Genomic DNA, 27,778 nt, shown 5'->3' on the forward strand with positions numbered 1-27,778 from the left:
AAAATCCTACCAAGGGCCTGGATCCCACGGCAACGTCCTGCATGAGTCCAACTGAAAACCTAGAGCTCATGACAATGCTTCCCACAAGTCCAAATGGAGGCCCCAAGCCCACAACAATGACTCATGCAAGTCTGTTTTGCATATCTGTGCTGGGAAGGCCCAAAGGTCAGGGGTGGAAACTACAAAGTCTGTGCCAGTGGGGTGAAGGAGCTGTGCTGTTGGGTTGAGGGTTCTGCACTGGAGCCAAGAAACAACACTCAAAATAAAGATCAGGGCTCCCCTGAAAAGTAGCACAGCTATCCTCAGCGCCAGCGAGGTCCCCAGCTCCTCTGACCTTGAGAACAGCCAAGAATATATCAGGAAGCCAGCGTGACAAGCTTGTGGAAAGCCAGTGGCTCCAAACAACAGCAACACTTAGGAGAAGCCACAATGCTACCCTTCCTCTCCAGCTCTCCTTTTTATGCTGGCAACAGCCCTCAGGTGGGTCTGCCTCGCTCAGCACCAGGCTGATGTAGTTCAGCTGGGGTTTAAACTGATCACCAGTGACCAGTCTACTACACTCACCCCTCATCTGGGACATGGAAACATGTTCATTCTGCACTTGGCCTGGTTTAAATACACACACACACACACACACACACACACTAAATTACTTGTACTTGGTGAAAAATAAAAACCAAAAGGCCAAAGTATAACTGCTAAACTTTAACAATGATATCTATGTCTGGAAACATCACACAAAACATTTGCTCTTTATAGTTTGTGTTTCTTCTTTTAAATATTAACAAGTCCCAGGTCCAAGTCCTCAAATAAAATACATCGAATGCTAGTGACAAACCTCCTCACCACTGCGTGTGGCTGGAGATGCCCCACTCATGGTGGACTGATCCTCGGGACACAGAGGAAGAGGGTGAATAGTTAGATTAAGTGGCAGGAAAGGGGCAACACTGTGTCAGAGGCCCCCACTCACAGACAGACTTGTATTATTAAACTACTCGCTCAAGCAGGTCCTGACTCCCATGGAGCAGGGAGTTTTTCATTCAGCGCTTCATTTTAGTCTGCTATGGGCCAGGCAAAGCGGACGAATCTCCACGCACCCCACCTCCTGGTTACATCCCAGGGCACCCGCAGCGGGAGCAGAGGAAACGGGAGTGGATGCCCATGTGCTTAACAGCAGACCATTTTCCTGGTGATCTGCTGGGTCCCGGCAGAAAGCAAGAGCCATCTGAGCTTGGAAAGGACTCTGGGGGGAGCCATTGGGCCAGAGGCAGAGAGATGGGAGGACAGAGGCCAGCACGGGACAGAAGGGCAGGTCCCTGCAGAAGAATAGGCAGGTGTGGTCCTGGGGCTGGGAGGAGCCAGGTGTGCTGAGGATCAGTGGAGTCCAGTGATCTAGGGTGCAGCGGGGGCGAGGTGCGGTAGACAGGAGAGCGGACGTTAGGCCAGCCAGCATGCTGTGGCAGCCTGAGCCGGGCTCTGCCCACCACGTGCCCCTAATTCTGTGGCACATGCAGCACACACTTGAGACTGGCTCCCCGAGTCCGAAGGGGGAGAAGCTGCAGGACCTGTGGAACGCAGCTTGGGGAACGGCCACCAAGCAGATGTTATTCACGGTGACCAACCTTGACTTTCCAGGTTTTAGCATGCAAAGTCCTGTATCCCAGGAAGGGCTCAGTCCTGGGATAACAGTGATGGTCTTCCCTGGGAAAGTCTCAAAGGGAAGACAAAGGACCAGACCTCGGGGAACCTTGGGGCTTGGAGGTCAGTGAGAACAGGGAGCCAAGTCCCTGATGGGTGAAAGATGGGCACAGAGCCAGTGGAGTGAAGACACAGCCTCAGCACTGATTTTGTTATTTGGAGACAGAGTCACAGGGAGTGCAGATGCTCAGCAGAGACCCCAGCCTCACGGCCTGTGAAGCCTGAAAGCAGTGTTTACACTGATGTCCGGTGGCCTCCTGGGGCAGTGATGGAGTCATAAAAGGAGAGAAGGTGACCGCCAGGCAAAGCCATGACTGCAAAGATTGGGGTCTTCAGGGTGGAGTCCAAGTGGGGGGATCAAGGCTGGAAAGCCTGGGGAAGTGAGCCCAGGGCTTTGAGCCTCATCCAGAGGGACGCCCTGGGTGGCTTTCTGACAGCAGGGGTGAGCTGATCATATGAGCATCAGCCCCTCTAGAGTAAAGGAGGAACGTGAGGGCACAGGACAGAGGCAAGGGGTGGCTGGGGGACCTTTTGCACCAGACCCAGCTGTGTCCTGAGCAGACCACGGTGAGACTGAGGGGAGGGAAGGGATGGACAGACATGACCTGGACAGGCTGGACCGTCATCAAGAACAACAGGACAAGTGAGGCCAACACCCTTCACCTGCCTGTCATGGCCACCTGGGGATGGCAAGGCCAGCTAGAGGTAGGGTGCAGACCCTGAAGGCCCCTGGGCTGCACTGCCCACCTCAGGGAGGACCTGGGCAGGAGACAGCATGAAGCAGAGTGAGGAAGCAGATCTATGTGGGCCAAAATAACAAAAAAGAGAAGGCCCAGAGAGCCCCCACTGACTCAGGCACATGGGGGTGCGGGACAATGGGAGGCGGACGAGCAGATCCCTTTGGAACTGCTCACTTTTGCTTACCTGTGCTTTCTAAAACTTTTCTCCAGTGAACATATTTTTTAAAAAAGAAAAATCAATCAAAAGCTATTTTCCAAGGGAAAACATGTCGTAGTCAGTGAAAAGGGGACAAGCGATGAGTGGGAAGGGCAGCAGGAACACAGGCGTCCTCACACAATGACCCAGGCTGGCCCAGACAAGGACACACATCCCCGCTGGACTCCCAGCCCCCCACATCCTCCCCGCCCCACAGCAGCACGGACACAAGTCTGTTCCGTTGGCCACAAGGTTCAGCCCTGCGTCAGGCTCACAACCTGCATCTCTGATTCCTGTGTCTTCTACCAAAATCTGTGGACAATATCCGTGTCCATGACGGGGCCAAAGAGGGACAGGAGGGCTCCCAAGAGGAGAGACAGCCTCTTCTGCAGGCCGGCCCTTGGCGCCCTGTTCTCCCTTTCACATACAACCAAGCGTTCCCCACCTTCAGTCTGGAAACTGGGACTCCTGTAAATCATGCAATTCGTCCCAACAGCAGAGCCAGGGAGCAGCAGGACCAGGCTGCAAAGCTGCTTGGGTACCAGGTAGGCTTCCAGGTGGGCTCCTCACAGAGCCCCCTGGCTCAGATGTGAGCCTCAGCACTCTATGAGCGGCGGGATGTGAGGAAAGGTGAGCCCCAGGTCTCTGTCTACAGAGTGGCTCCTTAGTACCTCCTGCCTCCTGCTACTCCTGGAGGGCCACGTGGGGACTTCACGGGGGAGACCTGGAGCAGCCATGTCCAACAGCGGGGCCCCCCAGGGCTTGCTCCTGCCTCCTTCTCACTGCTCCACACTCCCATGTCCTCTAGATCCTCAGTGCAAAGACACACTTAAGGGTTGGATCTGGAATGTTCCCAAAAGCCTTGTGTATACAGAGGCGGGGCTCCTGGAAGTTGGTTAGATCACAGGAGTGCTGACCAACCCACCGATGACTTCTTAACGGTTCGGGCTGTCAGCAGGACCTAGTTGGAGAGGTAGGTAGCCAGGAGTGGACAACATCACTGGACTTTTCTTTTCAGTCTGCCTCCTGGCTACCATGATGTGGGCAGCTTTCCCCTCCCACACCCTTCTGCCATGATGTTTCTGCTTTGGAGCAGCCGACCATGGACTGAATCCCTGAACTCATGAGCCAAAGTAAACTTCTCCTCGTTTAAATTGTGCATGTCAGGTATTTTATCCCAGCAACATAAAAGCTAACTGATGCATAGTCCCAGCCTTGAGAATCTTCAGGGCACATTGCTGACCAGTTTTCTGATCCAGGGTTCAAGATCAAAGCTCGTGTATATAGAGAGAGTGGTCAGAAGACTCTATCAGTAAGGATCTTGTCTTGGTTACTTTTCTCTCATTGCTGAGACAAAATACCTAACACCCAAAATTAAGGAAGGAAAGGTTTATCTAGTTCACAGTTTGGGAAGTTTCAATCCATAATCTTCTGTGTCCAAGGCAGCGTGGCTCCATGGCAGAGGGCACCAGTTCATGGCAGCAGAAGACAGCACAAGCAACAAGCACCAAAAGGGAGGAGCACAAGAAAAGGCGCTTCCTGTCCCTTATATCGTCTATACGCCACCGACCCACGGTGCTCTCCTCAAAGCAAAGTCTCACACTGTTGCACTTTGGAGACTGCAGAGGGTGGAGACACGGTGCTTCTTGTGGTGGCTCAGGCTTCCTCCATGCAGTGTCTGCCCTGAAGCCAATTCACCATGGACTAAATCTACTTCTCCTCCTCTAATCTGTGGGTGCAGAGTACTTTGTTCCAACAGTGAGAAGGTGGGTCATACCCCTTACATGAAAAGAAGACATTCTCCTTCACTAAAAGATAGTTCGGCCAGCATCCATTATGAGAGTGAAGCCCAGAGATGACATCTGCTATGTTAGATGACAAGTGACCTGAAGAAGGGTGATCGCTTTTTCTTCATGTTATGAGGCAGCAGGAAGATCCTCATCAGATGCTCAGAGGATGCTGGGGCATGCAGTTGGATTTCCCAGCCTCCAAAATCACAAACCAAATAAGCTTCTGCTCTTTGTAAATTACCTAGACTCAGAAAATAGGCTAAGTCAGTGAACAAGAACTAGTTAGGCCAACATCAAGGATAAAAAGAGGCCAAGCTTGGAAGATGGAAGGCTTTTTAAAAAAGATTTTTTTCTGGAGAAAGTTTGGAATGTGCCATGGCTGGAAGCAAAATAGTGTGTGCTGGGAGTAGGGGGTGTTTATCTCCAGCCGAAAGACCTACTTCTGTGTGTGCCCTAGGATTGGAATACCTGGAGTACCGACATGTAGCATTTGTGTGAAGAGCCCATGCTGAGAAGTCGTAGGCTGTGGACAGAGACATGAAGCCTGGGGATGATGGGTATGAGGTCCACCTCCGCCCATGGAGTTGGTGATTCCCGTGGGCCCCCTAGGAGAGGAGTGAATCTGACAGCTTGCTCAGGGGTCCTCTGGAAAGACACTGAGATCACCACCAAGGCAGTCTGGGGAAGTGCGCCTCTGACCACCAGGGCCCAGGGCTGAGCCCACCTTAGGCGGGAACGCACGGTGCAAGTGAAGGCTGGCCCCGGAACTGCAGCAACCCTACAAGGAGCCCAGTGGTGCAAAGGTGAAGCTACCAGATATCACTTGGTCAAGTGCTGCTTGTCCAAAGTCTTGGTTCCACCCTGGCCAACACCTGAGAGACAGTGGCCACTGGTCAGATGCTATTCAATTATCTCCAAAGACAGAACATCGAGAAGAATCCACACAGGAATCAGGCAGCAAAGCGCTGAGAGGACTGACTCTTGGCAGAGACCTCGGTCTACACAAGCCTCACAGAGCAGTTAGGGGATGACATAAGCCCTTAAACCCGAGGTCAGCAGGAGGGCCTGGAGCCCCCCGCCCCTCCTACCTCTGGTTTATAAAGGCTCAGCCAGGCCCAGTCTGTGCTGCAAATGCGACCTCGCCTACATCAGTCAGAGTTTGATCCGAGAAAAGGAAGCACCAGGAAGAGACCGAGCATGCAAAGGCGTCACAGAGAGGACCTCATGCCACAGCAGGTGCTTCTGTCTTCGCATGTGGGGCTGGAGCTTGGGGTCTGCGGGCAGCAGTCAGACTGGGAGAGCCGAACACCATGTCCTGACACAGGATGCGACCACCCGGACAGTGGAAGGCAAGGTAAGTGGCCCATCTACCTTGCAGGAAGAGGCAGGCAGTGTTCTATTTGGGCGCATACCTGATGTGCTTCCTGTAAAGCTTCCAATGCCAGAATCCTTCATGAATGAAGCTTTATGGCAAAAGCATTCACATCCTCATCCTTCAGGTCCAAATTCGCTGCCCATCATTAGTGGACACCTGTTAATCTACTGCTGCCTGGGGCCCAGGGGAACCAATCCAGGACAGAGAGGACTCGGGTGAAAAGCAGGCAGAAGAGTTTCCTATGAGCTTCACGTTTCCTGAGCCTGTTCACACGCCCAGTGCATTTCACAGGAGCCCCTGATCTCCTGCGGGTGACACAGTCAGGCATTACATCCCTGGCGTGGAGGTGAAGTGAGGCCCACACCGCCCTTCTAGGCCTCTGTGTCCTGACTCAGGGTAGGAGGTGGCCAAGACCCAGGTGCCCAGCGGCAGGGACGCCTTCACCCACTGCACCTCACCTCCCAGTCCTGCACAGCAGGCAAGAAGACAGGCCCTGGAGCGGGACTTCCTCCTCCACCAGCCCCTCCCAGGGCCTCTGCACCCCTGCGCCGAGTCTAGCCTCACACACCAGCTTCCCAGCCCTGTGTCACCAGCTCTGTGGATGGACCCCTTGAGCCCTGAACATCCTAATGAATGATAGATGATGGATGGAAGGGAGAGGGAGGAAAGGAGGGAGGAAGGGAGGTTGCGAGGGGCAGAGGATGTCACAGTGTGGAGTCAAGGCCTTAGCATATGTCTTGGTGCATTTGAGCTACTGTAGCAGAATCCCTTAGTCTGCATATATATTTGATAAATGATAGACATTTATCTCTCACAGTTCTGGAGGTGGGAAAATCCATGGTCAAGGGGCTGGCAGATTCAGGGTCTGGTGAGGGTTGTGGTCCATTTTAAATGCATACCCTGGTGCTATATTTTTCAGAGAAAGAATACTGACCTCACCTTCAGGAAGATCACCCCCTGAGTACTTTTTTATTTTATTTTAAAGAGGATAAAACCAAGAAAAATAAAAAAGAATAAAATCAATCAAAATAAACCAGAATAAGTGATACAGGACTTCCAAACCTTATGAAATCAACAATAGTTACCACAAGGCCTTTGTTGTCTTCAGAATAGCTCAGATATCACCTTCAGACATAGTAAAAATCAAACAGAACAGAATAGAATAGAAAAAATAAAAACAAAACAATGGATGCAATAAAGGACATCAAAACAAGCCAGTAGTAAATATATAACAGCTTCCATAACATGCCTTGCTATCTTTTAAATAGCTGCTCATGCCATCAGACTTAACATAAACAAATCAAAAGAAAATAAATATCCAACCCAACAAAACAAGGATGGTTTCTGGGCGGGGATCTCCTTCCATGGGGCCTGGTTCTCTCCCTCTGCAGTCCTAGGATGGTGCTGACTCCACCCCCTGAGTATTTTCAGGGCCCTCAAAGTCCAGTCACTTCCTCCAGGCCCGTCTCTTAACGCAGTGGCACCAGGAATTAAATTGCAACATGGTTTTTAAAGGGACATGGTCATACCTGCACAGCATCCAGCTAGAAACGAGTAGACCAAGTATGACATTAAAAGCAAGAGATGATTTCTTCTGCCTCTACCTCAGTCTCACAGAAAACAAACAAAATTGGAGCCATAGATACAGAAGGGATCCCGATGGGATGCCTGAGGCTCCACACAGTTACCTACAGTGAGAGTTCAAAGAAGCTCAGAGGCCCGGCTTGGTAGGATGGGATCAGCTTGAGACTGAACTTTTCACAAACACTCTTTTGTTCCACAGATGACTGGGTCATCCCAGGACTCCTCAGCGGCAGAATATTCTCTTTGTCTTTCTTTTGCACCCATGTTGCCATATTGCTGGGTGGGTTAGACTAATACCCTCAGTAACAGTAAAGTTCTAGATGGATACCCCAGTAGGGGTTTTGGTAGATGGGTGGATGGGTAGATGGGTAGGTAGATGGGTGCATGGATGGATGGATGGATGGATGGATGAATGGGTGGATGAATGGATGGATGGATGGATGGATGGATGGATGGGTGGGTGGATGGATGGGTGGATGGAGGGTGGGTGGATGGATGGATAGATGGATGGGTAGATGGATGGATGGGTGGTGGATGGGTGGATGGATGGATGGGTAGGTGGATGGATGGGTGGATAGATGGATGGGTGGGTGGATGGATGGATGGATGAGTCAGTGAATAGACAGAAGAGTGGATGAATGGAGGAATAATGTGTGAATGGATAGAAGGGTTGATGAAAATGGATGGGTGGGTGATAGATGGGTAAATAGATGGGCTGATGGCTGGAAAATGGATGGATGGGTAGGAAGGCAGAGAGTTGTATGAATGATAGATGGTGGCTGGATATGGATAGGTGGATTCTTTTCTGGGCCACACCTAAGCGTGTTTCTGTGGGTCACCTGGGATGAAGATGGATGGGGAACACACACAATCATTTTGGAGGTAGACGCCTACTGTCTCTATGTTAATCTTGAAAGGTTCACTCTTCACTGCAAATCTGGAAGGAACAGACAAATGGTGATGGAGTCAAGGACTGCTTTCCCTTCTTTCAGGGCTGTCTCCCCCATGGCATGGACCCCAGCAGGTTCCCAGGCCATCACAGCTGCCAAAAGACAGGGCACTTGGGCATTGAAAGACATGACTCGGGATGGCCTAATTGATTCCATCTTGCATTCTCAATCAAGCCAAAAGACAAACAGACTTGAGCTCTCCACTCTCCCTCCTCCCACAGTGCAAATTGGCCTTATTTTAACGTGAGAAGCACGCCGCAGCCTACACAGCCTCCTTGTGCTACAGGAGGGGCTGATGGTTTCCTTATGTGCCCCTTCAGGCTAAGCCAACCCAGTGGAGGAGGGTAGGGACTCCTGCTGACCCCGACACGGAGGGTGCTGGGGTCCGGGCGGTCACAGGGCTCCTGAAGGGAGATGAGCAGGTGTGTCAGCCAGCCAGGGCCTCTGAGTGCAGCAGCTGCCAAACCTGGCAATTACACCACACAGTTTCCCTGATTAAACAGTATTTAAACATCTGCTACTTAAACGACACTTAAAAAGTAATAAATTAAAGGAAGAGGCAAGGGAACAGACCTGGAGAGTGAGCAGGGGACTGAGGTCTGTGTGCGTGGAGAAGCCGTGCTTTCCCGTTTGTGAATGATCCTTTGACAAGTTAGGTACGGACTCAGGTGTCCAGGATGTAAAATAAATCTGAATTAGCTTAATGAGACTTGGGCAGCAGTCCATAGAGTCACTGAACAGCCGGCCCTCTTGCTTCTCACCGGTCTATGTCTGCTGTGAGTGGACCTGTGGGACAGGACAGCCGTGGCCAGGCAGGGTGGGAAGCAAAGCCCCCGGCCAGGCCTGGGCCACGCTGGGCTGGGCTGGGCTGCACTGGAAGTGGGTCAGGCATTGAACACCGCATGTACAGAAGATCATTTTATTGGGCTTGGTTTCTTTCAGAAAGGATTTGTTGGTTTCCTGTGATTGAATGGGAAAGAATTTTAGTAATGATTACTGATAATTAGCAGTAGCTCTCTTTGCTGCTTTGCATATTGGCATTCGGTTCCTTCTCCTTTAGAAATCGGACAACATGACGTTGTAGCCTTAGTCTTACCAGGAAGAGTCTACAGTGCCCTCGCCAGGTCTTCAGTCCCCTAAAGGTAACCTTGGCCTGAAAATAACAAGTTGTAAATTGCAGAAATTAACAATCCACAAGTTTTAAGTTGTGTTCCCATCTGAGGAGCGTGAGGCAATCTCACACCTCCCATTCCATGCTGCCTGGATAGTAAACCATCTTCTGCCCTCTGTATCCAAGCAGCAAACACTCTCCGCTCATCGGGACCGCCTTGGGTACCAACTGAGCAGTGACACTACAGGGCTTGCATTTGAGTCATCGCATGCATACTTACTAGTGACCCCAAAGTGACAGAGTAGCCATGCTGACTTTTTATTTAAAGCAAAAAGAAAAAAATTAAAAACCCATGTGCAGAGATTGCTAACATGTTTGGCGAATCTCTCCTTGAAACCACAAAGACAAAAGACACTTGTGCTAGTTTTGCTGTTGGGCCTCAAACTGTAAAAGCACAGTCACTGTGTGTCTCAGTTACTTTTCTCTAGTTGCTGGGACAAAATACCCAACACCCAAAACTAAAGAAGAAAAGGTTTATTTTTCTCACAGTTTGTGGAGGTTTCAATCCATAATCAGCAGGCTCCAAAGCAGGGTGGCAGGGCACAGGGGCAACACTTCAAGGCAGCAGGACACAGAAAAAGCAACAAAAGCTCAGAAAGGGAGAGAGCAAGCTCTTTTCCTTATATTTATGCAGGCCACACCCCCCTCCCAGAGCAGGTGCAGCTCTCACACCACCTCCCTGCCCTCCTCTTGCACAGGATGAGGATGTGTACAAAGTGAGGACCCTGGCCCCTTGCTGGGTCGCTTAAACTTCTAAACTTCTCATTCTCTGGTTTCTCTTCAGATTGTGTAGATCTTTGGCCTTTTACTAAACTTCTCAAGTTGACACAATGTATCGATCACTGCACTTGGTGACAAGTGTTTAGTTAAGGCGGAAGGGAATTTGGTTAGGGAGTCACCTACCAGCTGCAGTTCTGGGCAGCCACTGGGAGTCTGAGGACACAGGAGAAGGAGGGGCTGAGATAGCCTATCACACCTGCTGCAAAAGGAAAAGGTCATTCAGAATCTAAGAGTTGAGTCACAGCGTCATCTATAAACAGAAAGAGTGGAAACCCACCCAGACGGGACCCTGGGCCTGCATCTGCCCGCTGCTCTGTAGCAGCGCGATTCCACGGCCTCCCCTGCGACCCCTTCCACCTCACCGCCCACACCCCACTCCGGGCGGTAGAACGGCGCCCTCAGAGGTCACTCTTCGAGCGGTGATTGCTTCAGCGCATAGCTCCGAAGCGGGAAAACCTGTGGTTGCACCGTGGAGACTGCGCGGCCGCGGACGAGGCTGGGTTAGGGTTTGTGTATGGAGCACCTGAGCCTCTGTACCAGGGCAGAGTGCTCTTGGCAGCCTCGCCCTTTCCGGGTCTGGGCAAAAGCCCCTCTCCTTGGTCTCTGCTGCAGCTGCAGGCTCCCCCCCCCCCGCCCCCCGGCTCTGCTAGATGGGTGCCACCCACCCAGATGGGACAGAAGCCCGGGGTCCAGGCAGGAGCTGGTGGCTCAGAAGCAGGCAGCCGGGGGTAGACTCCGGCTCCACCCCTCACAGGGGAACGACCTGGGGAGGGTCCTCTCCTCTTTCTCTTTTCATAAAAGTAAAAACTGGCACCAGGGCATCGTGACACGGCTGCCGGGGCACCGCTGTGCCCACAGCTGTACGTGCTGCTGCCGTTCAGTCCCCGTGGTCTCACAGTTACAGACTTAATAAAAAACAAGAACAACCTAGGGACAAAAATTCTGGCACGAGGCTTCGGTATTATTTTCACAAATGCAGTCGTTTCTGACAACCGAAGCCTCCTTTTAAGTAACTTTTGTGGTACTTACAAATAAGCATGTTCTTTTTTTAAAAAAATTCAGATTACAATACAATACAATATGAAGCACTGTTCATAACATTATTTCCTGTGAGTGGGTTCCCAGGACTTGAATTACACCATTGAAGACTAGCAACTCTTCCGAGGCTCTCCATACATCCAGGGGCATTTTTTGAGAAAAACCTCTCAATTTATGATGCCACCACTAGGGGCTGGGAATATTGATCACCCAGCCCCTAAGTGTGATCATCTGTTCCAACCCTGGCCTAATTTCATTTCTGGATCACTATAAAAGCTGAAGTCTTTATGTTAAGGGCCATGTGTGTTTCCTACTGTGCACTGTGTATTTATCAGGAAAGCGCTGAATGACAAATCATAGAAAATCAGACTTAGAATGATGAAAGAGAGAGAGAGAGAGAGAGAGAGAGAGAGAGAGAGAGAGAGAGAGAGAGAGATTCAGGTCCAGGGAGCTTGCGTTTAAATTCTAAACAGCGCAAGAGTTTCATGACAGTTTTTTCCACCCATTTTGTGGCCTGAGACTGACTCCTGCAGGCAAGAAGGGTGCCAAGGAGCCAGCACCACATCTTTCTCCAAGTCAGGAAGGAGAGTGAGGTGGCTGTGCCTGTCCTTCCTTCAAACACGCCCCACGAACATGTCCACTCCTGTACCCTTAACTAGGACTATGCTATGGGGCCTCCTCACTGCACAAAAGGCTGAAAAAGAGGGCTCATTTTCTAACCTCTGCAACAGAGGAGCAGGAAAGACAGAGGCCTGGAAATGCAGGTTGGATTGCATAGTTGTGGTCCTGTTTTCTGTATGTCTTTATCATGATTGCCTTCCTCAAAACCTGTGCAAGAAGTGGTAGAAAAATCCGATGACTCTTCACACTTTTAAAACCACATTACAAGGTCTGGGGATTTAGCTCAGCAGCTGCCTTGCAAGCTCGAAGTTGTGAGTTCAATCCCCAGTACCAAAAAAAAGGAAATATTTAAAAGGAAATATTTAAAACAGTAAAAGGCACATTGCCAAGAATGATGGGATGGGTGTGTTCACAGTGAGGGGGAAGCCATGGAAGGGGAGTCATAGCAATGTATGTTTTACTGTAATATTTTTTTCACTTACTCCCCATGTTTTTTGAAGAACTCCCATAAACTACCAGCAAAGCTTCTCGAGCATTCTCAGCTCTTAGAAGGTAATTCACACTTGTGTGACTCAGAAGAGCTCACACTGCATAGACCAACCATGTCGAAGAGACCAGGTATAAATCTATGTCTGTGCTTGGCAGTCTCCTAGTGACTGTGGCTTAGTGGGGACCACTATTTCCTCTTCAGTCCATGGCGTCCGCAGGTTTTGACATGTTTCTTCACAAATGCCACCCATACAGAGTTTTCCCATTTCTGTCTCAAGTACTCTGGAGGAAAACACATGTTTGTTTCCAATGCCCCTGGAGCCCCCAAGGTAGACTCCACACATATCATGTAGGCCCTGTGTTCTGCTGGACCCTCCCAGCTGTCTGTCCTGTTCCATCAGAATCCACTTGCAGTGTCACCTGATGCCACACTGTTTAGAGTGAAACTCAATCTAGTGATACAAATAAAAGAGGGGTCAGAATAGACAGTGAATAAATATATATAAAAGGCCTAGCATCATAATCGCCCTGCCTTTAAACACACCTGCCAGTCTGAAGTTGTTTTTGAAGTACTCTCTCCTGAGTGTCTTCAGTGTGTTATTGGGGGTGCCTCAGTGTCCAGGCTGGAGGAAAAATACAATAAACAGAAATTAGTGAGACAGTCTAGTCAGAGATCGGAAAGCCGGAAGGCTGTAGGAATGCAAACAGTACACAACAGGCTCAAGAGGTTTCCGTTGGAATACTGGAAACTGGGCCAGAGGTCACAGATAGTTCATTCTGGCAAAGAGCCGGTCCGAGTTTTGTTCATATCCTGAGACTCTGTGTAAGGCCAACTGTAAAGATGATGAGCAAACTAATCTGGCAGAAGAAATTTCAAGGCACCCACCACACAGGATGTGGCATTCATGCTTCGGGATGCTTTAGTGAGATCCATAGTGAAAACCAGAAGTCAAAAGCAGATTTGAAAAGTTTGCAGTTTTACCACCAAGTTGGAGTCCAGAACAACATGATTGCTGAAAAACCAGCATTGAAAAGAAGACAAGTACTTTGCATCAAGACAATAGAAAACTTGGTGTGAAGGCATCTTAGAAATCAGCAAGCCCCCACCAAACATAGGCTTTAAGGTGTAAATGAGTAAATAACTTGAGGACACTGCTTTGAGAAGAGAGTCCCAGGAAGCCCGGCTCACTCAGGAGTGCCCAGGAAATCGTTTTCCAGGCCTGAGTCATCCAGATGTTCAGAGGATGCTGCAGCTATGCCCAAGGGAACCTGACTACTGTTCAGGCTTGCATTTGACCCTGGGATCATCGTTATGGTATTTTCAGGCATGTGGGATGCAAGATTTGTGGGGTCAGGGAGGCTTCCACTCAGATTTCAAAGGAAGGCAGAGGATCAAGCAATATACCCCTGCAAGGAAACTGCATGAAGCTGTGAGGGTGAAACTGGAGGTGCAGTAGAGACCCCAGAAAGTTGGAGATACTAGAAAATTGGAACATCTGCTGAAGAAAACCAGTGAGCAGAGACATCCCAAGTGAGAAGTCATGTGGGTTGCCAGGAGCAAGAGGTGGGACTGCTGAGCCCCCAGAAGCTCACATCTCCCCACATCATGCCTTTTGTCCTGGATGTGAAGCTATAAAACTTAATGTTTGTCCTACTGGATTATGGCCTCACTTTAGTCCTATTTCTGTTTCTCTCCCTCTGTCATGAGAATATTTACCTGTGCCATTGAATATTGGAAGTATTTTACTCCCTTTTGATTTTGCTGGGACTCAGAGCTTACAGTTTCCCTTGAGTCTTGGAACATACTCTGGGCTTGGACTTTTCTGCAATGTTAATACTGTTAAGACTTTGGCAAATCTTAGAGATGAACTAAATATATTTTACATAACGAGGCATTTGGAAGCCAGAAGTGGAATGTTACTGTTTATAACTAAAATATTCCCCAAATTCTCATGTGTTTGTAGGATGATTGGATCGTGGGGGTCCTATAGTCAGTCATCCATGGATTCATCTATGGATGAGTTCATAGCTGAATGTGTTATTAGAGATGGGGCCTGGTTGCAGGGGTGGGCCACTGGCGCATGATGTGGGGAAGGTATTCTTACCCTTGGCTCTTCCTTTCTCTCTCTGCTTCCAAGCTGGTATGAGGTTAGTAACATTTCTCATCATACCCTCCTCCCTTTATGATGTTTCCATTGTGGAGCTGCCAGCCATGAACTGAATTCCCCAGAACTGTGAACCAAATTAAACCTCTCTTTTTTTAAGTTCCTGGTGTCAGGTGTTTTGTCCCCGAAATGGGGAAACTGACTAATAGATTCATGATGTGTTGGTGCCAGAAACCAGCCTTTGCCCCAGCAGCCCAGGCTTAAAAGCTCTGCTGGATACATGTAATGACTTCTGACCTTGGTGGACGGAATCTCTAAGTATAAAGACGTTGGACAAGAATCACAAGGAATCACCGATTTGACTAAATAACAATGTTAAACACTCTAAGTCAAAAAATATTTTCTGGTTTAAAAACAAATAACAATAGAGGGTAATAACTGTGATAGCATTAAAAAAGACTTACAAAACTGTTCTTGGAACTTGATGAAAAAACATTAGTGATGCCAAAGACAGGAATCATAAAAGAAATTTTTCACAGATCTGATGTCATAGCTGTTCAAGTCTCTTCTTGTCAAAACATGCTTTAAATGGCTGAGGCAGGAGGGTTGCCAGTTCAAGCCCAGCCTGAGCAGTTTAGAAAGATCCTGTCTCAACATAAAATTGGACAAAAGGACTGGGGATGTAGCTCAGCAGTCTTTGAGTTCAATTCCTAGTACTGTGTGTGTGTGTGTGTGTGTGTGTGTGTGTGTGTGTGTAAGAGAAGAGACAAAAAATGGGAGAGAAGGTGGATAAAGTTGTTAACAAAAGTTTACCAACCTGATTGAAATATTTTTATAACAGAGATGCACTGAATTTATGTAAAATTCTTTTATGTGAAGAATACTTATTAACTATGTCAAAACTAAAGACAAGCAATTTGATGTAAATATGGGAAGAACTATGTAAGAATTTTCACTGCAAAAGAAATATAAAAATTGGCATAGGAAAATGTTCAACTTCATAAAATGATGAGAAATGCAAACTGGGGTACTAAGAAAATACATCTTGCTTTGTCAATTTGGCAAAGAAGACAAAAACCTGAGTCCTAATGTGGAACGAGTCATTCTCACACAGACATTCCCTACAAGCCCAGTACCTGGCACCAACTTTCTGGAAGGCAAGCTAGATGTATGTGTTCATGACTGCAAGATCGAGACCACATTTTCACCTGGTGCCACCACAAAGTTCAAAGTTCATAGAGAAGCCATGGGTATGCATGCCAATTTCTCTTTATAATAGCTAAATAATAAATCCCCCCAATACTGAATAATATTCAGTTTTACTGAAGTAAATAATAGTGTATATATATATAGCTTTTTATGTGAAGTAGTTTCACCTTGCAGTTTTTATACAACTTGATTTGTCATTTTGTTCTAACGATCCACCCTCAGAAAATAAACTGGGCAATTTATCCACAGCAGTAAGAAGCCGAGGGTCTATCATGTCTCACACAACAGAAGGGCTCGTTTTGACAGGATGAAACGTTCTTCTTCCACCTAACTGAGAACTCTACATGCACAGAAACATGTGAAGTAATAGTTCTCAGGAAAAAATTATAATTTTAGATATAGTATATTCAAATGTTTAGTGGGAAATGTCCACATAGAAAAAGGGAAGGAAATGCGTCAGCACATAGCAAGAGTCATCTCAGATATGGAGCGAAAATATTATACATTTTTGGTATTCGACTCTGTATTTCTAAATTCTGTATAGTAATCACTTATGTCACTGAAAAAAACAGAATCAAAGTACATTTTAAAAACTTAGCAATAATGATAATTTTTAAACGTTTATTTCATAAGACAGTGGATTTGGCCAAGTGTATGACCTGTCCTATCTCAAAGTAGCCTCCCTGCATCATGCTCTGAGTTCTTTATGCAGAAAGTGGCTCTCTAAGGGCAGTGGTCTCTCGGACAGCCAAGGAGTTCATTGCCCCAGTGTCCTCTTGCTCCCGGGCCTCCTGCTTGGTGCTGGCTGCCGCTGTGACCCTGCCCTGCACCCCACGAGCCAGCCCCAGGGCCAGTGGGGTCTGATGAGAGGTTCACTCCACCAGACTCCGGCTACCTTTGCTGACGTCCCTGTGTCTTCATGTCAGTGAGTGGTTTTCTGTATAGTTACAAGGGTTTTCCATTTTTCTATGATGTGTGTGTATTAATCTAATTAGAAGGTCTGATGACTATTTTTTGAAAAAGGAATATTCTTAGTAAGTTATTTACAGCTTGGATATACTATAGAATTAAAGATCCAAATAGGAAGTATTTGTAACCTTTTGTTTAATAAACTTCTCCAAGTGTTTCAGCCTGTCTTAGCTACTTTGTTGGGGATCAGACACAGTGCATAATGCTGACAACTCAGAGGAGAAGAGATTTCCTATGGCTGTGCTTCAGTCCATAGCTTCCCAGCTCTCTGGAAGGAAGGCCTGAGGAGGGGTCTGGCGGAGAACTGCTCACCTCATGGCAAACAGGAAGCAGAAATTAAGGGAGGTGTCGGTTGGGAGATGAACCCAACCAGACCACATCCATAGTGACGCCCCTCTTTTGCCCTACTTCCTGACAGCAAGTCAGCTATGAGCCCCTATAATCCAATTGCCCTCCAAAGGTCCTGCCTGGGATCACACGAGACTTTAAGAGACTATCTAGCTATAAACCAAAACACAGCCCAGCACCCACTAGCCTTGCAATATTGCAGAAGATATTATACCGCATTTTCTAAAGCCCAAATCAGTACTGAGGGCAACTCTAAGCAGCAGTGACACAGGGGTCATAGGTTTTAATACGAGTCACCAACACACAGATTCCTCTCTTATAAATGTCTTCTAAATGCACAAACTCACTCTCTAGTTCTCAATTTGGTAGGTTGATGGCGTGACACAAACGACAAATGATAGCCAGGGGCCAAATCAAGCCTTCTGTTACTTTTTATAAATAAAGTTTTATTAGTGGCAGAGTTAGGTCATTGCACAGATTGCTTCTGAGAATAGTTACTATATGGCCCTCTGCAGAAGAGACTTGCCAAACCCTGGCCTTGCAAGCCATGCCATTAAAAATGTTTGGGTTTGTAAAGTCAGCCTTCAAGGAGCCACATGGACTTCTTTCAACAATGCTGCTTCTGCTATTTCAACACTAAGCTTCCTTTAGAGAAGCACAGTGAATCCATTTGGATTGCTTCTGGCTGCAGGGAACAGAAAGCCCAGCTTTGACTAGTTGAATGTAGGGGCTGCTTTGTGCACACAGCTGGAGGTCTTCCCAGGATCTCCCTGGTGCCACCCCACCATTTCCATCTCTCTGTGCTTAGTAGAGAGACTCTAGTCCCTATCCCTGGGCCTCATGAGCACAAGATAGCTGCTGTGCTCACAGTTCCCACAGCCACCATCCAGCAGGAAAAAAGGAAAATTAAAGCAAACCAGAGGCAGAAAGCAATTTCTTTCTACTCTTCTTTCTAGAAGGTGCTACCCTCTCTGGAACATGAAGCTGCTTCCCAATGGCCAAGCTACTCTGTAGCCAGGTGTCTTAGTTATTTTTTACTCATCGCTGAGACAAAATATCTGATGCCCAAAGTTGGGAAAGAAAAGGTTTATTTCTTACAGTTCTTAGAGGTTTCAGTCCACACTCAGTTGGCTCTAAGGCAGGGTGGCATGGCGGGGCTGCAGTTCATGGCGGCTGCAAACAACAAAGTGGAAACCAGCAAGAGAGAGAGACACCTTCTTCCTGCCATTACATGGTATGCTGGCCCCAACCCTAAGCGGGTGCAGCACTAACACCATCAATCCAAGCACTAGGCAATGAACCAGTCACCAATGCACAATGCAAACGCATGAGGCCTGGGGCCACCAACATAAACCATGACACCAGGGTTGCCTGGGTACACGGTTTTCTCTGGAGAGGCATATTAGGCCTCCAGCCCTTATGGAGCCATGTCAGGAAGAAAGGCAAAGGGGAGTACAGACAGCGCACTGCAAGTCTATACAGCACAACCACCGAAAAGCCTCCTTTTGAAGCACTGTGATGCAGTGTCTGCTGCCAGTTTTACTTCAAGGGGTAAAACGAACACAAATTCTAGACTCTGACCATCTTCCTCCTTTCCTGTTGCTGGGACAAAATACCCAATACCCGCAGTTTAAAGGAGGAGAGGTTAATTTGGCTCACGGTTTCAGTCCAAAGTCACCTGCCTCCAAGACACAAACAGGATGCAGAGGAGCATGGAAGGGAAAAGGTGCTCAGCCCCTGACGGCCAGGAAGCAGAGAGCCAGAGAGAACCAGGAGCTGGGAGGAAGACACAGCCTTCCAGGTCACGGCCAGCCAGGCCCCGCCTCCCACAGCACCGCGGGCCACTCTCTTCATCCACGGCTGACTCCTCCAATGAGAAGGCACCCCCAAAGCCCGGTCACCTTCCACACACACGGGATCTGGGGGACATGGAAGATCTAAACCACGACCTTAATTAACCTTGTCACTTGCCCTCCCTGGTTGCTGCCAGTCTTGTTTCTTGGTGCCAAAATGCACTCTTTGAGCCCTGGAGACTTCCTGCCTGCCTCCCCATTAAAGCTCCAAAAGCCTGTGGGGTTTGCACCCGGCCTCCTCCTCCCTCAGCCGCTAGTGGAGAGAGAGGAGATAATCTGTCTGTGTTTCCAGATTGCTTTCTTCGGGAGAGGCCATTCACACCTGCAAAGGCTGCTACTGGCCTTGCCCTTGGTGGCCCAGCTCCTGCACTGTTTAGAGGGTGTGTCACGTGCACACACACATACACTCACACACACATGTGGTCGTGGCTCACCGCTCCTTAGCATGCAGACCCAGGACCGATGCTCTTGTCCTTACACTGTGACCCACCTGGAAAATGCGTTCACCACTTTTCAATGACCCCTTCTTTGCACCCTGGAATTCGACCAGAGAGGGCTTAAAGGTTCCAACTTTCCTCTTTTTCTGAGCATTTTAGCAGCCTACAAGAGCCAAACACAATGTGCATAATCTTTAAATAAACTCTGCAAAGCTTGCTTCATAAAAGCATTTCCCTTCCTAAGGGATTTTTTTCCCTCTTCAGTACGTTTGAATAGTAGATGTGGAAGTCATCACTGGAAGGACAGGTGACAAAGCAGTGACCAATTCACAGCGCAGAACAGATGAGAAGGATGTGTGACAGTGGGACACAGGGAGCATCAGCCTGCTGTCCACATCACCAGGAACTGCCCAGAAAGCCTTTGTCGGGCAGGCCCTGCTGACCCAGCCATGTCCCGGGCAGAGTGCTGGGACCACACACATATGCTGTGATGCCTGCTTCTCCTCCCAAACTTACCAAATCACATTAAGCAACGCAATTCAGTTGTGCTGTTGCTCTTCCTACATTGAACTAAAACAGACCTAGAAATGAGTCAACACATGAAGATGCTACACTGAATTTGTGTGTGTTCTAAGTCACTGTGAGCTCAATCAACACAGATAACAAAACTGCAGGAAAATGTCAGAATAAAATAGGCTCCCACTGTGCCAACGGTCTCCCCTGCCCAGCTGCCCAGAGTCCAGACCAGGGTACCAGCCCCCAGATATCTTGCCTTTGCCCACTGTCAGCATGATACACTCTCTACCCAACAGGGGCTTGTCACTCATGGGTAGTGGAGAGCAATCTGCAGAACCTGTGACTTCCAGATCCCTGCACATCACCCAGCCAACCAAAACAGCAGAGAGCAACAGCTTCGCACCCTCTTGCACCCCCACCAGGGACCCCTGGGGTTAAATCATTTAGAGGTTAACTTTATCATTTCTGTCTTTGTTAGTGTTTTAAAGATGACAGCCGGAGAACTCAGGCCATGAAACTTCTCCTCCAACGTGAAGATTGAGCGTACTATAGCTGCTGATCAAATCACTGAGACTCAGAATCCACTTAATAACTAATCACAGCCTCGGTCATGCGAGAGGAGCTCGATCTGTGCAGAAACGAAGCCCACGAAGTACAGAGTTGATTTACGACTAACCTCACTAACATATTTCAGAAAGGGACAGTGTCACACCCATGCCTGCGTCTTAGGCAGTGTGTATGATAAATGATCCGGAGAGGGAACTGATCCACATTTTCCTGGTGTCAATGCTCAGAAAAGAAAGTAATGGCCCAAATATTCCCAACCTGGGTCTTTGTCTGCACATTAGCACCTCATGGCGTTTGAAGTGGTCAGACATTTGTTTTATTAAGTCACTTTATTAATCATTGCCACCAGCGTTATTGTCATAATGAAAGCAGCATCTCTGATTGCCTGCTCTACTTGGAAGCAAACTACGCCTTGTTGGAGGTCAGCCCTCCTCACCCCGGCCAGGCTTGCTGGGTTTATGCTGTGAACACCCTGCTGGCTGACGCCCCGCACCGACTGCTTGGCAGCTACACAGATCCCACCTTCCCCGCTCAGCAGTCCGATCTGTAAAGCATATGTGCGTTCGTCTTTGGGGCTTCTGTTAACAGAGCAATACGATCAGGAACATATTTTCTCCAGCGTTCATTGGCCTGACCACTGTAGACCGAGCACAAGAGCAGCTGCTCCCCGGGCTTTCGTGTCAGTGTAAGTCACATGGTTTGGCATTTGCACCGATGAACCATGAGCAAACTCATTCAAGAAGAACTGAGGAATGCTCTGACCGTGCCAGCCAAGCAACAGACTTGTTGATTTCAACAGTGACCAGAACTCATGAGTAACTGAGCTGTCGTCATGGACTGAGCACTTGGTAAACCTCGAGTCAATCCTAGGATGATCCCTCTGGGTTTGGTAGCTACCCCATGGTCCTCGCCCCTTGCTGTTCACACCCAGGCTTAACTCAGTGACAGGTGCAAGACTGTGGTTTGAACGTCCCCACCAAAACTGATTCGAGCCTGCTTTCTTACAAAGCGAAAGTGAACTTGCTCTGTCTTGCCATCTGGTGGCCTCTGCCATCTTTTGACACAGCAAAGCTCCTCTACGGGCACCTACTAGGAGTCGCTGCCATGCTCTAAAAAACCATGAGATGAAATAAAGCTCCTTCCTTTATAAATTGCCTGCACTTGAGTAGTCAATTACAGCAACTGAAATTGGGCTAACACAACAATCATATGAGTCTCGATCACAAAAAGACGTTGTAGCTTCTCCTTTTCTCCCTTTCTCCTGCCTCCTCACTCTGGGGAAGGCAGTACCATGTCCTGAGGCCACTCCAACAGCCAAAGCCCCAGGTGGAGGCTCACAAAGACAGGCCTGGAGGCCTCCTACCAACAGCAGGGGCAGACTTGGGGGCTGGCCTGCCCAACCCCAGTCTGAGCAGCATGGCTGAACTAACCACCCAGCACTGCCATTTCTCACCTCCTGACTCAGGCCATAAAGGGTCCTCATTTTACACCTTGAGATTTGCAATGACTTTTTAGATTTTGATCGAAACTGAATCCATGCGCGATGGTAGGTCGCGATACGTCCTTTGCATTAACGCTACCAAGTTCAAAGAACGTTATAGAGAAAGGAAGTTTGGATCCTACTTTGCCAAAAGGTAAAATAGACCCTGAGGAAGAATGGAATTGATGTTTTAGTTGAATTTTGCATAGAGCCCAACTTGGTCTCATCTACCTCTAAGAAGAACAATAGTGGAGAAAGAAACTGGGCTTAAAGTGGGTGGGTAGTGAGGCAAAAATCCCCAGAGGTATAAATGGAAAAGCAGAGACCCAGATGCAATCTGTCTGCCTTCCAGCCCCAGGCTTGGCCAATCAAGTACCCTACTCCTCCAGTTGGAGGATTGGCTCAGGGAGAGATGCACCACTTGAAGTGCACCAATGAAAATGAGTCTCAGGGAAACATGTGACCTAAAGTGGACCAATGAAATGTATCCCAGGGAGAGACACATGACCTAAAGTGCCCCAATGAAAGTGAATCTCAGGACTTCCTTTCCTAATGAAACTAAGTGTGCACATTTGGTAGCTCAGCTGGGGACACCTTGGTTGTTTTGCTACTGGCTGCAAAGAAAATGCAAGGAAGGAAGGAAAGAAGGAAGGAAGGAAGGAAGGAAGGAAGAAAGGAAGGAAGGAAGGAAGGAAGGAAAGAGAAAAAAAAACCATATCCTGAGGACCCATGGAAGTGCCTAGGCCAGCAACCCTTTTACACTGTATTTTAGTTCAAGCTTCTGCATAGGCCCAGATTTGTAGCAGAGCTTTTGGGAGATACAAGACCAATCAGAAGTGAGGTAGCAAGTCAGAGGAGGGAAAAAAGACAATAAAGGTGTTAGGAAGAGGTAGCGTCTCAGCCCCTAGAGATGCCCATATGCTGTGTCCACATTCTGTGAATATTAGGTCACAAGGCAAGGTGAATTTGACTGCTGGCCAGCTGACCATAAAACATGGAAAGTCACTGGATCATCTGAGGGGACCCAAGGGGGTCCCAAGACCTTAAAGGTGTGTGGGGGGGTCAGACTCAGTGAGATTTGAAGGCGCTGTGCTGCAGGCTGTGTGCAGGACCAGGCTCCCTCTGAGGAGTCTGGGGGGAGAAGCTTTGTGACTCCCTAGCTTCTGGTAACCAGTGATAGTCCCTGGCTTTCCTCCAGTTCTAGATGCATCTCCATCTCCAGCTTCTCCCCTGACAAAATATCCAATATGCACCTATGTCTGTGTAAATTCCCCTCTCTTCTAAGGACCCTGGTCATTGGGTTAGGACGCACCCTGCTCAGGATGACCTCACTGGACCAGGAGGCCACCTGCAGAGACTCTGTTCCCACACAAAGCCACACTCACAGCACTGACTATTACGGTACCTACACCACTCTCTGTGGACAGATCTCAACTCATGCCATCTCCTCGCATGGCACTGTATAAACATCCACACAGTACTATGGCTCAAAGAAGTGACTGTGACATTGGTGACATGTTTGTGAGGGTTTGTGAGTAACAAAAGGTCCCATCCCCAAGTCTTGTGGTTCTAATGTATGAGGTCTCCACCTGGAGCCACCAGGACCTGTGAAATGTGACTTTAAAACACAGCTAGAAAGAGGATTTGGAAAGGCTCCCACCAGCACTGCAGCTTTTCCCATGTCTTGTCCTGGATTTTTGAAGAAGCTCTTTTTGTTTCTGTCTCTGAGTCTGCTTTCAGGAAAATCCAGTTTCCTCCCTGTTCCTTAAATATGCCCTTCACTCAGACCTTTCACTCTATCCTTGATGCTTTTCCTCCTGGTGTCTGAGTGGCTCGCTCGGGTCTCAGCTCAGATGATCCTTTACCTGAGAGCTTCCGTGACGAGCACTCTTCCCCAGCCTTCCCTTACATTTGTGGACACTTGTCGTCTGCCTTCTCTACCATATTAGTCTTTTTTGCATTCCTGGCTCTGACAAGATATCTAACACACACAGCTTAAAGGAGGAAGAATTCGTTTAGCTCACGGTTTCAGTGGGTTCGCTCCATGGTTTGCTGGCACCAAGGCAGAATCGGCATGCTCACCTCATGACGGTCATAAGGCAGGGAGAGTGAAAAGGAGTTGGGGGCCCTTCCAGACCACAGGACCACCTCTTCCAGACAGGCCCCCTTCCTGACACCATATCCAGCCATGAACTGATCAGTGGGTGAATCCAGTGATGACTGGAGCACCCCCAATATCCAATCACCCTCCAAATGCATGAGATTTTTAGGGAACATTCTAAACTATAGCATCGTCTAAAACACAGCTGTGCTGTGTGGTCCCAGCACCTAAGGCAATGCCTGGCACACAATAGGTTAATGTTTTCCATTTCACAGGTATTGATATGTGTGTACCATGGATCAGGGGGGTCTGCCAGGGGCGCCCATTGCCTTACCTCCCAGTTGCAGAAGTGAAGGCACACTTGAGGCCTCCTCCACACTTGAGGCTTCGCAGTCACTCCAGCCACATAACCAAGGGGACAGGAGATACAGTTTGCACCCAGTGGTCTGGTTCTGCATTCTGCAACACTTTGCTGTTCTGTCCCTAAGACCCAGGATTACCCACAGTCGCACTGAACACATATAAAACACATGGATCACGCCACCAACTCCGTACTTTGGGGTTTGGAATTTACTTTTCCTTAACTTTTTCCATTTATAAAAGCCATATGTATTCCTTGTAGGATCTTTAGATATTCAAAAAATAAAAATAGTAAATCGCCTAGGAACATAGTGTACATGGCTGTTTTCTTCCAGATTTCCCACGCAAATGTGTATCTCAGATATTTGATGCAAACTTAGTGTCACGAAATGTATTTTTTGTCTTTTTTGCTTTGTTGTTATACAATGAACATTTGTTGAATTAATATGTTTTGAAAGCACAATTTGTACACAATATTACACTGAACAGACTACCTTCATTCCTGTAGAAATGCTCTTATTCTGAAAACATTTAGCTGGTCTTAAGTTTTCTTTGGGAGTAAGTGTATGTATACACACAGCTCTGTCTCCATGACTGGGTTATTTTCTTAGGACTAATTCCTAGCAGTAGAACTTCCAGAGGGTCTACGCATTCATCTCATTTCTACCTGGTGCTTCAGAAAGGTTCAATCAATATTAGCTTGAGCCAGCAGTGGATAAGGTTCCAGAACTCCATTGCTAAAGCCTTTTGGCTAACACATGCTGTGTTCTAACCCTCATTTTACAGATGAGAAAATAAAACCCAGACCAGACCAGCTTGGTGACTTGCCCGAGCTTAGTAACAAAGCCAGGCAGGATCAACAGCGCAGGAGGAGGAGATCAGGACCCAGCAGACCCCTATGGGCACAGATACCTAGCCCAGGATGTCCCCTCTCTGCCCAGACTGTACCCCCAGTCTTTGGGCCTGGGGGGCTCCTGCAATGCACACACAGATTGCTATGCCTTCGGTGATTCCCGAAATCTCCGGAACCTGAGGGACACTGTCGAATCGTGGGGGTCGTGACCGCTGTCGCCCAGTCACAAAATGAGCCGTGTGATGACAAATGAGCTGCCCACTGTGGGTGAGATCCAACAGCAATAAAGTGTCCTGGCCCCCAGCCACCCCAAGGGGAAGCCTCTGTTTTGAAATCTAAAATACAAATAATAATAAATTTGGCAGCTGTCAGCAAGTCCTAGGTGAACCGACAACTCGGGTCTTTGTCTCTTGCCTTTGTCTTAAACAGGATGGGAATTCTCCACTCTCCAGTGGCTTGGGTCACATCGGTGTGAGACCATCACTGGCGCTAGGATTCTAGCTGGAGTGTCACCCAGAGAGTGATTTATACCACCTTCCAGAGCTAGGCTCGCACAGTAAAACATTCCCGCATCTCTTAGAAGTTGGAGGTCCTATTTCTTTTTCCAAAGATATATCAAAAATAATCTTTTAACAACATAGCAACTTGGGTCTTGAGTCATTAATTTTGTTTTCTCCATCCACTTTGAAAAACATGTGCATTCAGAGAAAACATTGTACATTTAGGCTGAACACATCATAAGCTGAGTGACCCATTAAGTGTGGGTGGGGACATCACACTGAGCTACGTCCCAGCCCTTTTATATTTTGCGACAGTCTTGCTAAGTCCCTAGCTTGCCCATGCTAAACTCAGACTTGGGGTCCTCCTCTGCCAGCCAGCCTCTCAGAGTGCTGCCTGGCTCTGAAATTTATTTCTCCTAGTTCTGGAGGCTGGAAGTATGAAATCCCAAGTACTACTGTGGCCAAGTTCTGAGGAAGGTGTCTTTTGAGTGGTGGGTTCCCAACTTCCGGTTGCACCTTTCTGTGGAGGAGAAGGAGAGCCAGGAAGCCCTCTCTGGGCTCTCCTCACTCCTGAAGATTCCGTCATGCAGCCTAATCATTTCCCAAGGGCTCTGCCACCACATACCATCACTCAGATTCCCGTCACTGTGACAGAACATCTGAGATAACCAGCTTCTAAGGAGGAGAGCGTTATTTTTGGCTCAGAATTTCAGCAGTTCCGGTCCGCGGTGCCTTGGCCCTGTGACTGCCCAGTCCATCATGGTGGTGGGAGTGAGAGATAGTGTAAGGCTGCTCACTTCATGGCTCCAGGAAGCAAAAGAGAAAGAAGAGATGAGTTTCCCCGCTTACACCCTTAGTTAGTGATGTAACTTCTTTCTACTCACCTCCCACAGATCCCAGCATCTCCCAAATCTCCAGAGGCTGGGGACCAATCCTCCAACAGATGAGCTTCCAGGGGCCCCTCACACTCAAATACAGCACCAGCGTGTGGGAATCAGGACCTCGACATAAGCATTTTAGACACTCAATCTATTGCAGATGTAATGCACACCTTCACTCTGTGTCACCACCACTTGGGGGAAGGGATGGGTCCAAGATAGGTATCAGCTGATTGACCTGGTAATTTCCAGGAGTTTGAACTGATGAGGGCAATTAAGATACATTCGCATCACAAGCTTTGGAAAACAAAAAAATAGGGTCTTATAGAAGTGAAGGCTTTACCATTCATCTTCTTTTAGATACTTTAGGCCATTTCCTGTCGATTCTGCTTGTGTGCTTTATTTTGAGCTTTCCTATAATAGTCCAGCCACCACGTCACCAGCTGGGGAGGAGCCTGGGGGGAGGTGACAGTCAGCTTCCTGTACCCATCTCTGCACTGTGCAATCTCAGAGCACAAGGTATCTTGGGTACTTTTCTCTCATTGCTGGGACAAAACATCCGACACCCAAAATTAGGGAAGGAAAGGTTTATTTAGCTTACTGTTTGTGGAGGTTTCAGTCCGTAATCAGCTGGCTCCGAGGCAGGGTGGCACGGCATTGGGCAACACTTCAAGGCAGCAGCCAGCAAAAGCAGCCAGAGCAAAAAAAAGGGGAAGAGCAAGCCTCCTTTCCTCCCTTATATTGTACACAGGCCACTCCCCCACTCGGGGGTACAGTGCTCCCACCACCTCGGTGCCCTCCTTTGTATAGGCTGAGGATGTTTACAAAGTAAGGACCCTGGCTCCTTGCTGAGTCTCAGTTAAACTTCTCAACTTCTCAAGTTGACACAATGTAACACCATAACACAGGGTCAAGGAGGAGCCACTTCACCAGCTAGGGGACCCCCAAAGGGAGCCCCAGAGCCAGTCACCCCACCTCAACTCAGAGGAAGCTGTGGCTGTCACAGTCACCACCTAGGCCAAGGCCAGTCTTGTGACCCACACACCTGACGTCCACTGCAGTGCAGAGGTATCACGACAGACATCCGAGTGTGTTATAAGATAGAAGTGTTGGTACCTGGGGTAGAAATAAGTAGGAACAGAAATCCTGATGTCCTCTTTCAGTGTTCTG

At 48.3% G+C, this 27,778-nt stretch overlaps 2 long non-coding RNA genes across 3 annotated transcripts; both read right to left on the bottom strand.

The window, feature by feature from the left end:
- Positions 1-6,839: 6,839 nt before the first annotated feature.
- Positions 6,840-9,746, bottom strand: LOC134470548 (uncharacterized). Of its 2 annotated transcripts, XR_010039492.1 has the most exons (4): positions 9,430-9,746; positions 8,907-9,293; positions 8,696-8,799; positions 6,840-8,320 (listed from the first exon to the last, which is right to left on the bottom strand). It is a non-coding gene; the product is annotated as an uncharacterized LOC134470548 (long non-coding RNA). The 2 variants fall into 2 exon arrangements; XR_010039491.1 differs by having other exon boundaries at positions 8,907-9,746.
- Positions 9,747-9,998: 252 nt separating this feature from the next.
- On the bottom strand, positions 9,999-26,749 carry LOC134470549 (uncharacterized). Its single transcript, XR_010039493.1, has 4 exons — positions 26,615-26,749; positions 12,977-13,055; positions 10,408-10,483; positions 9,999-10,058 (listed from the first exon to the last, which is right to left on the bottom strand). It is a non-coding gene; the product is annotated as an uncharacterized LOC134470549 (long non-coding RNA).
- Between the last annotated feature and the right edge of the window lie 1,029 nt (positions 26,750-27,778).

Source organism: Cavia porcellus, unplaced genomic scaffold, assembly GCF_034190915.1.
Source record: "Cavia porcellus strain 051 isolate PalLab524CR breed Dunkin Hartley unplaced genomic scaffold, mCavPor4.1 scaffold_15, whole genome shotgun sequence".
Classification (NCBI taxonomy): domain Eukaryota; kingdom Metazoa; phylum Chordata; class Mammalia; order Rodentia; family Caviidae; genus Cavia; species Cavia porcellus.